This window comes from Amphiura filiformis, chromosome 2 (assembly GCF_039555335.1).
Source record: "Amphiura filiformis chromosome 2, Afil_fr2py, whole genome shotgun sequence".
Taxonomy (NCBI): domain Eukaryota; kingdom Metazoa; phylum Echinodermata; class Ophiuroidea; order Amphilepidida; family Amphiuridae; genus Amphiura; species Amphiura filiformis.
Window position 1 is genome coordinate 83795850 of NC_092629.1, and position 11490 is coordinate 83807339.

An 11490-nucleotide genomic window follows, 5' to 3' on the forward strand; every position below is an offset into this window, starting at 1 on the left:
ATGTATGCTCGCTGACCGTACAGAGGTCAGTCACAGGCTAATGTCATTAGCCTTAGTCGGATGTCCTTCAGCCCACTATGCATTTAAAAACTATTAAACAGCTGGTGGGAACACAATGGCCATGAGTGGCTGTGGATTCAACCTACCATGGCATTTTCTGCCATGAAGATATCGGGGCGATGACACTGTGCAGAGCAAGTATTGCTTTATTTTTTTCTGTTATGATTTTTAGGGAGACACCCCCCCCCTTCCAAAATTTAGGGGGATTTGACACCCGCATCCACCCCGCTTCCACCGCCTATAACGATAGGTGAGGGTTATGTTGGGGTTGGATTATGGTTAGGATTAGGTTTAGTGTTACGGCCTGGGTGTTACGGCTGTTATGGTAAGGGCAAGGGGAGGACTGAGTCTTCAATTACCCCGGGCAAATAAAATTTACTATTTAGGCCTATAGGGGAAAATTCAGACCCTATTATGTTAAGCTAAAAACTATTACCAGTATAAGCAGTGTGTTGATGTTTCCCTTGATATAATAATAATAGAGCCATGCTTTGGATATTTTTTTAGGTAGTCCTATAAATTATCAGTTCCAAATTGCAGTACGCCTACATTTTATGACTTAAAGGCACAGAATTAAACAATAGATATTGGAGTATAAACTGACCAGTAGATACCAGTTATAATCCTACTAATTCATGCCATTTGGCCCACGGAAAAGTTAGACCATTTGCAAAACTTCAAGGCCTTCATTTTATCATCTGGCCATGGCGTTGCCTGCTGTTTTCCTTGGAAAGAAGCATTTCCAATTTGGGACTTTAACAAAGTAAATATAAAACATTAAAGGGGAAAAGGAGCATAAACTGTACCAAAATAATACCCCCCCCATCAAAAAAAAAAAACTTTTTTTTTTTTTTTATCAAGATATAAAATGGAATTTTTATGTTAAACATCAGTATCAAACAAACATGTGACATGTGTTCTCCACAGCAAATATGAAGTTCATTCTATACTTCGAAAGTTATAGCTATTTTAATAGACACTTTTTTTGGTTACAAATTGTATTTTCAACCCAAATATCTCATTCTACATCACTTTTCAGAAATGACAGACAGGTAAAATGAAAAGATCAGAGTGTGCAGATAAATGTTAATACTTTTGGAAGCTTTGTCCCAAAATGTCACAAGAAACCTTCAACATCTCTAAATCTTAAATCATATGACTTTGTTATTGCGGCCTCCATGCTATTATGCCTATACATATTGTGCATGTATAAAAGCGAAAACTAGAGATAATTTGCGCTCACAGAGCGCAGACAATGGCAAGGCATTTAACCCTTTAATGACCTGATCTTTGATCTTAATGTTTCCCGGGTCACGAGGTTTGTTGTCACCGAAATTGAGCCCCTTACAGAAAATGAAATTACAGTGTAAGATTTGACCCCAGATAACCTTTGACTTGACCCCTGCAAAGTGTTCTAACATATTCCCCTGGTCATTAAGTTTGTTGTCACCGAGTTTGAGCCTCGTACCCCTTACAGATGTCCAAAAAATGCATTTCTAAAATTTTACCTCTGCATGACCTTTGACCTGACCCCTGCAAAATGTTCCCCTGGTATAGAGATTTGTTGTCACTAAGTTTGAGCCCCATACCCCTTACAGATGTCCCGAAAAAAGAAGTTTTAAGATTTGACCCCAGATAACCTTTGACCTGACCCCTGCAATGTGTTCCAAAATGTCCCCTGGTCATTAAGTTTGTTTTCACGGAGATTGATTCCCGTACACCTTACAGATGACCTTTTGACCTGATCTTTGATCTTAATGTTTCCCTGGTCACGAGGTTTGTTGTCACCGAAATTGAGCCCCTTACAGAAAATGAAATTACAGTGTAAGATTTGACCCCAGATAACCTTTGACTTGACCCCTGCAAAGTGTTCTAACATATTCCCCTGGTCATTAAGTTTGTTGTCACCGAGTTTGAGCCTCGTACCCCTTACAGATGTCCAAAAAATGCATTTCTAAAATATTTCCTCTGCATGACCTTTGACCTGACCCCTGTAAAATGTTCCCCTGGTCATGAGATTTTTTGTCACCGAGTTTGAGCCCCAAACCCCTTACAGATGTCGAGATATTACAATTGTAAGATTTTAACCCCTTAATGACCTTTGACCCCAATTCTGTGTACAAGGTTTGACTGCATTGGCTAAAGGCGACGCAGGTATGCAAGTGACGTCATTGTGTTATGTAATTTGTGGAAGAAGAAGCATTTTTAGTGAAAAATCATTTTGGCCACAATGACCTTTGGATGACCCCGAGTTGGTCATGTAACATTTGTGCCCTCACCCAATGTTCCTTGTGACCAAATATGGTCAAATTGGCCTAAAGCATATGGCTCGTTATATAAAGAAAGAAAGAAAGAAAGAAAGAAAGAAAGAAAGAAAGAAAGAAAGAAAGAAAGAAAGAAAGAAAGAAAGAAAGAAAGAAAGAAAGAAAGAAAGAAAGAAAGAAAGAAAGAAAGAAAGAAAGAAAGAAAGAAAGAAAAAGAAAGAAAGAAAGAAAGAAAGAAAGAAAGAAAGAAAGAAAGAAAGAAAGAAGAACTGTCCATTGTAAAAATATATATTTTATACAGAAAGGGTCTGTGGTTTTCTGGAGGTCATTGGACAAACACAGAAATTTAAAAATGTTATCTTTTTGAATTCAAACATCCAGTTCAATACATTGATATACATCTCCTGTTAATAAATAAATTTATACTCCCAAACACAGCCCCCCCCCCCCCACCGAAAAAACACCCAACAATTGGAATTTTGGGAAACAAGTTTTAAAAATGGTGAAAAGGGCACGTTTTAACAAAAAATTTCGCCTTAATATTGTATGATGGAAACATATTTGTTCACAGATTTAAAATATTTATATGCCTTCTATTATTCAGGGCAAAAATGAAGGTTGCAGTCAAGTTATAGCTACTTTCTAACTTGATATTTTTGGCTAAAAAATGGGGGGGGGGGGTGAAAAAACAACCAACAACCAAAATATCACTATTTACTTCACTTCTCAGAACTGACAGCCTTGTTAATCAGATCGAGGAGACTCTAACGATTACTGTAACCTTTGTCCAAAACTGTTGCACTGGACCCTATGCAGCCACAAAGTGGCCTCTCTACTAGTCATATCTTGTCAATTAACCAATACCACCGGAACGCTCGTTAGTTATTTGCAAGCAATCATTTGTAAGTAAACTGATACCAATCGTACATAATTTTTCAGAATGACAATTGAATTACCTGTACTTATTTCAATCAATTGTGTACATATGTGCACTGGTTGGGAACGTCCAGAGTAATCATGTGTTCATAGGTAAGTTTATAATTACTGTAGATCCTTCATGCTAGTTTGATAGTATATTATTTGATTCCATTTAATAATTAGGCAAACTTCCTTGTTTTTTTTTTGGATGAATGGGGTGATAACGATGTATTTGCTTTCTCTAAATATGTCTATGTTGATCAGATTGATGCACTTTGTGAATCACATGTTTTTGCTCAGATTACGAAATGAAATTAGATTTCTTTAGGCATACTGTGAATGGTTTATTTATTTATTTATTTATTTTAATTGTATTTATTTATTTATTTATTTATTTATTTATTTATTTATTTATTTATTTATTTATTTATTTATTTATTTATTTATTTATTTATTTATTTGTTATTGTCTGATTGATTGATTTATTGATTGATTGGTTGTGCACATGTATATTGCAAACTGCCGTATTCGCTTTCACAAGGCAGTTGAGATTGAATTAAGCACTTCCTTTCTCTTGACCCAAAGGCTGACAGTAAAATTGTTAACTTGATTGTTGGGAGTGGCCTTCTTTTCCTTGTTCTTTGTCTTCAAATCTGTTTGTCACTTCTCTTTCCATACAGGCCAGCATGCTTAAATATAGGCTTTTTTGCCTGGCTTGAGCATTTTGTTTGAGCCTGGTCCCATCAGGACTCAAGCGTGTCTCCACACGAAGTGACTGTTTAAACCTCTGACGCGAGTTTCAACGTTTTTGCTATGGTTTAGCTTCGCTTCATATTTTGCGTAAATTAGTCGTTCTAGTTGCTAGTACTCATGCTACTTCTTGTATTTTCTCCTTCAGTCAAAAATACCTCAGTAAAATATCAATATTCACCAGGGTGGTAGTGGGTACATGTCAAGATATAAGACGTAATAATTTAGGCAAGATCAATTTAAAATAATGTGTTTTTTTTTAAAGTATAGACCACAGAACAAATATCTTTTTATATTTTTCCCATGGTCCACGCTGTAATCATGACAGTGCGTGATCAATTTGTTGAATAGGAACATATAAATAAACTCTTCACACTCCCTGCATTGAAAATACTAATTAGTCAAATAAGACAGTAATTAATACTAATTAGTCAAATAAGACAGTAATTAATACTAATTAGTCAAATAAGACAGTAATTAATACTAATTAGTCAAATAAGACAGTAATTAATATTTTCAGCAAGCTCATGGTTCATTGGTTTTCAAAAGCAGAAATAATATACACACAGGAGAAGAAATTTCCTAGAATTGTGAATTTTGCTGGTAATGTTTAATGCAACTTCGGCAATGAGGGAGTGCATTTAACTTTCCCTTTAAAAGGCATTGCTTTGATATCAGTTGAACCAACCTTTGCGCATGACAATAATCAAGATATATTTAAGCAACTTAATATATTAAAAGGGCATTTCGTGATCATGCTGGTTATTATATTTCGGTTTACAATGATTCATGACAGCAACTAACTGGCTATGGAAATGAGTTATTAATTTAGATAGTTATACAATGATGTTTACTAAAAATGTAAATTACATTTGAAGACCTGAGCGTAAGACCACTTGGCCCCTCAACATGTATACACTAAAGTTGCGTATAGTTTCGTATATAGGCAACACAACTTCTAAGTTACTTTTTAAAATAAGTCGAAAAATATTTTACGAAATGTAAAAATGTAAAAAGATATGTATAGCCCTGTTTCTTTTACCCCAGTGGGCCAATTTATAGCGTCACACATTATTGCGTTCAGTCACAATGGTTAATTATGTAAGAAGAGAGGCCGTTTTAAAAGTTGCACCTGAGCCATGGCAGTCAGGTTTTCTGTAATTAGGGATTCAATCATGTTTCACCGTTGTTCATCATTGATTAACAACGATGTGTCTGCGTCGTCTGCGTGGTTTACTTCACGAGGGCAGCTTTAGCTTTAGCTGCCCTCGTGAAGTAAACCACGCGGACGACGCAGACGCATCGTTGTTAATCAATGATGAACAACGGTGAAACATGATTGAATCCCTTTCAACAACGAAAACAAGCTAAAGATCGTCTAGTTCACACGATTATTTCATGAGGAATGACCAGTTTAGTCATTGCCACTAAACACAAGAAGATCGATGCTGCTTTCCTGTTGATAGCAGCAAAAAAACTACAGAATAAAAGAGCAATATTTAGCCGCTTCCTCGAAAATAATGAAAACAACATGTAGCTCACACAAGTTCCAGGTATGACAAATTTCTGACGCGTATCGCGTATACGCGCTTCCATTAACTTGCGTTCACGTATACGCTATTAGCTGCTATTGGCAAATTGTGGATTCGTCTGGCGCCTGTACAACGGTATAGGAAAAGTTGTTGAACGAACACATAAATAGGCCTGGCCTGCTGAATTGTTTGAGAGTTGACTCCTATGGACTCAGATGCAACTTTTAACACAGTTTAAAACGGTCTCTTTTTTTTACATAATGAACCATTGTGACTGAACGCAATGACGTGTGACGCTATAATTTGTTCCATAGGTGTAAAACAAATTAGGCTACACATGTCTTTTTACACGTTTGCATTTCGTCAAATATTTTTCGATTTATTTTAAAAAGTATTTAGGGGGAACTTAGAACTTGTGCTATGGGCTCGGATGCAACTTTTAAAACGGCCTCTTTTCTTACATAATTAACCATTGTGACTTAACGCAATGAAGTGTGATGCTATAAATTGGTCCACAGTGGAAAAACAAACAGGGCTATACATATCCTTTTACATTTTTACATTTCATAAAATATTTTTCGACTTATTTTAAAAAGTATTAGGAGGAACTTAGAAGTTATGTTACCTGTAGTTTGGTAATGTTTTATACATGTTCAGGGGCCACGACAAATCTTTCACAACTTTCATGATGTTTTCACCCTGGAACATGTATTAAACATTATAACACCCTAAGAAACTATACGTAACTTTCGTGTATACATGTTGAGGGGCCAAGTGAACTTACGGTCTTCTGGCGCTCAGGTCTTCATTTGATACCATTAGTTACATTACGTGTTATATGAATTCAAAAAATACCAAATCTAGTTCATGTGTCTCCTTGTTTGATTTAGTTATAAAATATTCCCCCTTCCGTTTCTTCAGGCCTTTGTTCAGAACTCCAAGTCCAGTACCTCTCCGCAGCTTATCCCCTTGCTTGTTTTGCAATAGACCTGCCCTTTAAGCTAATTCCCAATATTAACGTTCAAGTTCAGCTATAACAAGATCATAAATCATAGATATCATGAATCTACAGGTACAGATAGCTGCGATGGTGAATGTGGAAATAATGCTGGGGACTGCTTTTGTGATACCGGATGCTGGACTAATTTTCACGATTGTTGTACAGATTTTTGCGAGCATTGTGGTAAGTAATGTGAATTGTGTCCTTATGGGGGAGGGGGGGGGTGCTATTTCTTCCATCATAATCTTTACTTGACTAAGGGTCGTTGTACCCAGGAACTATGTAATTGGTAGTCAAGTATTGTGAATATTTAGGTTTGATAGTCATGCCCAAATCCTGACGTCATGTTGCATGGAAACCAAATGCATCATGCGAACATAATATAGTTTCTGTAGCATAGTCAGCAAAAAAAAGTCAATTCTTAAACACTTGAATACATTCCTGCAATCTTATTGGTTCTTACCCGTGTGATATGACACGATATCACACGGGTCAGTGCGTGTGAATCGACGCGATACGCATACGCGCTATTTGAACCAATCGAAGTCGCATAGCAACAACGGGACTGATCGATTTAAAGCCCTAGGTATAATTACTTGCAAAATATAGGATTTAATTTGATAAAAATTTGTAATACTTATGATTTTTTTATTTGAATTAAAGTGTTTAAGAATGAGAATAAAGATATTGTTTTTAGCCGCTGCCATGCATCTATCGTCTCATATAACACGGGCGACATCATTATTTTTGGCGTAAAACAACTCGGCTTCGCCTCGTTGTTTTACTTAAAATAATGATGTCGCCCGTGTTATATGAGACGATAGATACACTCCAGGGGCTAAAAACAATACCTTTATTCTCTAAATATAACATTTTTGCCTTTATGGGGGTCATGAATATTAAAATGCTCCGAGGAGGTAGAGACAAGAAAAGGGAATTTCTTACTTATGAGATCATAATCGCAGGAGAGATTTCCTATACAAATACTTTGTTGCAGTATTTGAATAGATCAGATTCACATGTATTTACCAGGCCATGAGGTTAAGCCTGTCGATCGAGTCCTTCCAATTGACCTTGTCGGTAAATCCCATAAGCCTTTGTGAGTACACCTGAGAACTCGTCATTTTACGTTACGCCAATTTGCGTCAATGCGCACATCGTTTATTGAACACCGTTATTGAGCATTGCAAGTCGGCGTGACGTAAAATGACGAGTTCTCATGTGTACGCGCAAAGGCTTATGGGATTTACCGAAAAGGTCAATTTTCATATCACATTGATATTGACAGGTCAGTTCTTAGAGGGAGTTTGCGGATGTGGACCAGGCGCATACGGACCAACAGGGAAATTACCGGATTGCATGCCCTGTATGGCTGGTTCTTATACAACTGAACATTTTGCTACATCTTGTGAGGATTGTGCTTCTGGGTCATTTCAGCCCAATAATGGAGCTGATTCCTGTATTGAGTGTCCTGCTGGTAGCTACCAACCTCTAGAAGGAGCTACGGAGTGTATTCAGTGTGAAGTCATGTCATATCAGCCAAACACAGGGGCAGCTTTTTGTATTGAGTGCCCCAATGGTAGTTATCAAACTCAAGAAGGATCTACGGAGTGTACTCCGTGTGAAGCCGGGTCATACCAACCAGATAAAGGTACCATCGCAGGGTGTATTCCGTGTGAAGCGGGATCATCCCAACCACGTGCTGGATATTCGCGTTGTGATCTATGCATTCCTGGAACATTTGCTGCCAATCCAGGATCTAAATTTTGTCTTCCGTGTGAGCCAGGAACATTTCAGAAAAACACGGGGTCGACACATTGTAATTCATGTGAAGTTGGCTTCTATCGTAACGAATCTACGTTTCCTTCTGCATGTGCCCGATGTCCACCACTTAAAACAACCGCTGAAGAAGGAGCTCGCACTGTGGAAAAATGTCTAGGTAAGAACTTTCCAACATCGTAAACTCATCTCTGCAAGCTTGGTTTTGTAAGAATTGAGAATTGTCGAGATATTACAACTTCACGCAAGATGTCTTATTTTGTATTTAATACACGACTTATCCAAATTTTGTTCATGTTTTAGGGAAAATGCATTACCTTTTCTTTCAAAATTAGAAGCACTGATATTGCATCTTTCATATATTTTCTCTATTGACAATCTCATTTGATAATATTGGTACGAAATCTACAGGGTGTCTCAATAAAAATAGGCCCTGTGGATCGGGGGATATAACTTATAATATCAGCCGATAAGTTAAAAGTTTCTTGCAGATTCAAAATCATTAAAGTGTATTCTATAGATTGGTGCATAAAGCATCAAATTCCGTTCACGCGTCACTGAGGTAATTGGCAAACTACAAATAGACTAATTTTTGGACCTTTCCAATGGGACAATGCACATTAACAATAATGTGCTGCAGTGTAGTTTAGAATTGAAGAAATTAATGAAGTTAAGGGTTGACTAAGTATTGTTGGTCGAAGCAGCCAAAAAGATCGATTTTCATCATATTAATCAATATATTATTGAAAAATAACACCTTGATGTTTGCAAAACTTCATACTTTGAAAACTTGCTTGATTTATATGTGTTAATGAGTTATGTACGTTTTACAAAAGTGATGTTGTTTCATCCCTATTTACAACATAACTCGAGAACCACAGGACCTACAAAAGTATATTTGGAATATCAATGCAATTTTTTCCAAAGCTCACTTCCATTCGCAATATGATTGTAACTACCAAATCACAATAGTTTGAAATAGTGTAAAACCTTAACTCCCAGTGTTGCTATGTAGGAGATAACTTGCCTGATCAGCAACTATGCCACTTTTCTGTTATTGATGTTGTTAATCAATTTTTGTTTATTTAACCATCAATACTATCACTTGCACATTTCATTTTGAGGGAACCAATTTCTTTTGAATCAAATATTTCAGCTACTTCAATATAAAGTTCAGCTCTACTGTATGGTTATCAGATGTATGAACAGCGACATTTTCACGTATTTTTTGTGGCACCTGAGAGCACATCAGACATATGATTATCGAATTGCATTTCGAAAACGAGGAATATCCTTCTTATATCAATTTCTTTTAAAATTCGCGATTTGCCATGGCAAATGATTATAAATTTATATTTTTTAAATTTAACAGTCCTCGAAGTAAATTGTATAAATTTAATGATGTGTACGTATACTTAAAGTGTATATAACTGGGACAAAAAGCCGTCTATCATATGAAAATTTTGAAATTGAAGATAAAGATTTTTCCCCAAAAAAAGAAAACACACAAAAAATGGGTCTTTTGGGGAACTCGATATGTTTAATATGAAAGGTGTACATATCATTAGATTTATGAAGTTTACTTCGAGGATGGTTAAATAGCAAAAATACAAAAAATATCAAATTTTAATAATTTGCTTAAAATGTGTGTCATTTCGCGAATTTCAAAAAAATACAAGAATATTTGATATCATCAGGACATTCCTCGCATTCAGAATTCAATTCGATATTTCTGATGTGCTCTAGGTCCCACAAAAAGTACTACGCAAACGTTGCTACCCGAGCCCTTAACCCAAAGAGAAACGTGTGAAGAACATTCTCTGGGAGATTTATTGATTGATTTTGAACTCCTACTCAGCAACACTTGGCGTTTCCTTTTATTTCTTTTATAATAAACTACACATTTCTGTTTATGTGTATTACCCCATTGGAATGGTCCAAAAATGTGTCCGTTTGTACAAATTTAATTAAATTTTTAAGAATTTTTTTATTTTACTGCCGATATTTTGGGTTGGAAATGTTGTTACCACGAATACCACCAATGACATACTATAAGCTAAATTGAAAAATGTGTGTTAGGCCTACACAGTGTATATTCATGATTATGGATAATTATCCTTCCTTGAAGTTTTCAATCTAAAAATAACTAATATGTTATAAAGCATTATGGGATACAATGTTTACGGCTCAGACAACGCGCTGCGCTAAAGTGTTTCCCAATCAGGCAGTTGGCCTGAACTGATAAATAGATGATCCCGGGTTGATGATGCTGCTCTAAAATTCAAATAAGGCGTTGGTTCAGATCTAAACACATAGTACGGGTTTTTTTCTCCATAAATATTTACAGCACCTTGTCTACCAGGAGAAATATCTTCTACTGGATTAGTCCCATGTAGTCCATGTGAACCAGGCTCGGCTCAATCTCACCCAGGTTCTATCACATGTGACATATGTAAGGCCGGATCGTATCAGTCAAACGCTAATCAACTAACCTGCTTGTCATGTGAGCCAGGTTCGTTCCAACTTGCTTCTGGCAGTACCAGCTGCGTACCATGTTCTGTAGGGTTCTATCAGGACTTAGTGGGACAAACTAAGTGCATTTCTTGTCCAGTACATACCTCGACAGCGGAAGAAGGATCGAAGAGCAGAAATGATTGCCTAGGTACAAACCGTTAGTTTCTCATTATCTTAAAACAAATTGATGGTCAATAAATAGTACAAGTTTTAATTATTTTGCTATTGCCTTTGATTCATATAAATTCCTTCAATTCAATTGTGTTTTATTACTTATTTTAGTTAAACGTAGATGACCTGACTAACAAACTCATCTCCACCGTCCCCACACATACACACCCCACCCAAACAATGTACCCCATCCATATGGAGATTTTACATCAGAAGAAAGCTCATATTTTGTCTCCAAATCTTGGTAAATTTGAGCTGCAGAGCTATTGCGGGGCCATCGTATCAAGAGTTTGTAATTTGAAATAATTAAAGACAACTTATATTTTGTCATAGATTGTCATGTTGTTGACAGTATTAACCGATTTGATAACGATGAAGACGGTGTGGGTGACGCGTGTGATGACGATGATGATAACGATGGTACGTAGAACAAGACTTTTGTTGTAATTATATAAGGTATTTCATGAAAATCTTTTCAAAATGGTAAAATTAATACTCTATA